This window comes from Xyrauchen texanus, chromosome 16 (assembly GCF_025860055.1).
Source record: "Xyrauchen texanus isolate HMW12.3.18 chromosome 16, RBS_HiC_50CHRs, whole genome shotgun sequence".
Classification (NCBI taxonomy): domain Eukaryota; kingdom Metazoa; phylum Chordata; class Actinopteri; order Cypriniformes; family Catostomidae; genus Xyrauchen; species Xyrauchen texanus.
The window spans coordinates 28160009-28163526 of NC_068291.1; the positions used below are offsets into that span (position 1 = coordinate 28160009).

Genomic DNA, 3518 nt, shown 5'->3' on the forward strand with positions numbered 1-3518 from the left:
ATCAGTCCCTTAGTTTACGCTTTACTCATCTTTACCATGATATTAATATAATTATCCTTCAATGCCTTCTTGGCCAGTTTATCTTCTTCCTTATTCTCATTTACTCCAACATGCACTGGAACCCACAAAAAACTAACCCTAACTCCCAACTGCTTAATATTATATAAACTCTGTAGAATTTCATACAAAATATCTGGTCTTGCTGAAGATACTCCACTCGCTAAACTTACTAGTGCAGATTGTGAAACTGTACAGATCACATAACTTTCTGGCTGTTTATCTTCCACCCATTGTAATGCCAAGGACAAAGCTATCAATTCTGTCATAAATACAGATATATGATCGGTCACTCTTTTTGCAATTTTAACTTTGTGCTGAGGAATATATACTGCTCCTACTGTTCTACCTGATTTTGGGTCTTTTGATCCATCTGTATATATTTAAGTCATTTTGTTATATGCTTAATTAATGTATTGATAAATAATTATTTTCAATGCCATATTTTTTTCCTTATTGTGTACCTCTTTATGTAAATATAGGTATATTTCTGGCATTGGGTATAGCCATGGGGGTATAGTTGGAATTATCACAGAAGGAGCTACTTCTATCTCATTCAGCCCCATATCCTGTGCCTGCTTATTGACTATCCAACCAAAACTTATTAATCTTCCATATTCCCAACAGTTTTCCAGTACCTTTTTAACTGGATGACTTTCTTCTTGCCCTTTTACATTGACCCAGTATCTCATTCTGAACTTTCTCCTATGAATTTCTAGAGGCATTCCCCCCATCTTCACTTGAATTGATGACACTGGAGATGTTCTAAATGCTATGCAACTTATCCTTACAGCTTGAGTCTGAACTACTTCAATCTCAAGAACTGTATAACAAACTCCCATAATCTATTGCAGATCTAATCAATGCATTGTAAATTCTTCTTAGTGATTGTCTACTAGCTCCCCACTCTGCACCAGCCAAACACCTCATTTCATTTATTCCTTTTTTGCATTTGTCAACTAATTGTTGAATATGTACACCAAATGTCAATTTTTAGTCCATCCACATACCTAAAAATCGTATTACTGCTACATGTTACAGCTCTTGTCCACACATTTTAATACTCACTCTAGGATTTTTCCTCTTCTTTGTGAAACAGATGACCTGCGTTTTCGCTACTGAGAACCAAAAACCCCACTTATTTGCCCAACTCTCAACCTTGTTTACTGCCCCCTGCAGGCTCTTCACTACAAACGTCTCATTTCTTCCCCTCGTCCATAATGCACCATCATCTGCGTACAATGATCTACCTTCTCCCGAGCAATCAGCTACCTGCCAGCTAGCTACCCGAGAGAGTGTGGGAGGAGCAAAAGATGGAGAAAATACACACCACCGTAACTTGAATCACAATTCTTAGGCAAGATCCACAACTAGTGACAGTAACAGTCACAATAACAACAATAAAAATAAATACGTCCCTGAACGTAACATGATCAAGTGGAAGATGGATGCAATAAGCCATCAAACAAAGCCGAGCTGCTTGAAGTTTGTGCCAGGAAAAGCATAAAGTTACACAACAGCAATGTGAAAGACTGTTAGAGAGCATGTCAAGATGCATGAAAGCTGTGATTGAAAATCAGGATTATTCCACCAAATACTGATTTCTGAACTCTTCCCAAGTTAATACATTAGTATTATATTGTTTGAAAAATGAATATGAATTTGTTTTCTTTGCATTATTCGAGGTCTGAAAACACTGCATCTTTTTATGTTATTTTGACCAGTTGTCATTTTCTGCAAAATAAAATGCTCTATATGACAATACTTTTGGGGGGCCTCGTTGAGAAACCAAATTGCTATCATTATGTCACACAAAGTACAATGCTGTATGCACAGGCTGGAAACTGACAGTTTAATGGAATAATGGAAAAATGTAATTATTAACTAATTGAATTCCTCATTCTCTGCGATGGACTGGCGACCTGTCCAGGGTGTCCCCCGCCTTTCACCCAATGTTAGCTGGGATAGGCTCCAGCCCCCCGCGACCCTGTACACAGGATAAGCGGTTGACGATGGATGGATGGATGGATGGAATTCCTCATTCTTTCAGGAAATGATCTGAGATTTGAAGTTGTCCCATTTGCTTTCTCAGGCCTGTTCAGAAAGGGACCAGTGCAGATATGTCAGCCATTCACCAGAGCTGTCTGCTAAAACAGCTGAACCAGCAGCCGCAACAGGAATTGTTCTGTGACTGCAACGTACTGGTGAGTGGGCAGATTTTCTGTGCACACCGAAAAGTCCTGTATGGCAGCAGTGGATACTTCCGTATGTTGATATCTCAGAGAGCTAAAGACACACTAGGCTCTGTAAATGCTTCCTTTGATGCCTTCAGCCCTGAAATCCTCACCATCATACTGGACTTTATTTACTCTAGTAAGCTGGAGCTCACAGCACCAATGTAATGAGGTGATGTCAGCCGTCAGCTACCTGTAGATGAATTATGTAATTTCCTACTGCAAGACCTTCATTAAATCTTTCCTTGAGATTAGTGCAAAAGAGGATGACCAGAATAGTTACATGTGGAGCACCCAGCTAGAGGACCGGCGAGAGAATGTAATTGAGCCTCCAGCCCACAGCCTTTGAGTTCTGTTGAGGCTTTCAACAGAACTCTTCTCAACAGTTCAGTCTGGAGGCCGAATCATAGGATGAGCAGTTAATGCACGTGCAGCCTCAACGCAAGAGGAGAAAGTGGGTAAAAATTCCTGCCTATATAACAGAAGATATGGAGGATACAGAACACACTTCTCTCATTGACCAAATGGGGGTAGTATCACACTGCACTCAGAAAGCAGATGAGTAACAGCAATCCTCCACCAATTGTTGGGGCAGATAAGGCATTAAATAAAGGTGAGCACAAAACTGGTTGAATTAAGCAGGACATTTCATTTCACAAATCTGTCTTGCTTTGATTCCTTCATCCTTGTTTCCTTTCTTTCGATCCTTTCCTCATTTCCCTAAGAGGGTGGAGCTGGGAAGCGAGGAAATGAAGCAAGGAAAGAAAATGAGGACGCACAAGTTTAGAAATGTGAAGCAACTAAAAATCTTTGTGTTTAGCAGAAGAGAGAAAGTCATACATATCTGGTATAACATGAGGGTGAGTAAATGATGAGAGAATTAACATTTTGGGGTGAACTATCCCTTTAAGATTGTTCTGTGCCTGCTCAAAATTCTTTGTAAAGATGCAATAACGCATAAAAGCCTGACTGATTTTATGCCTGCTCTGACCCACCTCAGCCCCCTAGTATCAAAGGCAAAATAATTTCATATTTTCATTAATTTCATAGTTATACACTTTTAATTTTATAATTTAAACATTTTATAAAATAATTTATGCAATTGTAATTTCTGCTTCCTCTGTGCAGCATTGATCAGTCTGTGTAAATACAACTTTTCTTGGTAAATATGCTTCTTTAGGTGTAGCTTATGTGCTACCTTTGCTGTGTAAAGATCGGGCATTTAGA

The 3518-nt window shown here is 39.2% G+C and overlaps 1 pseudogene; it reads left to right on the forward strand.

Annotated features, from left to right (window-relative positions):
* The first annotated feature begins 1486 nt into the window (after positions 1 to 1486).
* Positions 1487 to 2640, forward strand: LOC127656757 (zinc finger and BTB domain-containing protein 8A-like; annotated as a pseudogene).
* Positions 2641 to 3518: the final 878 nt, after the last annotated feature.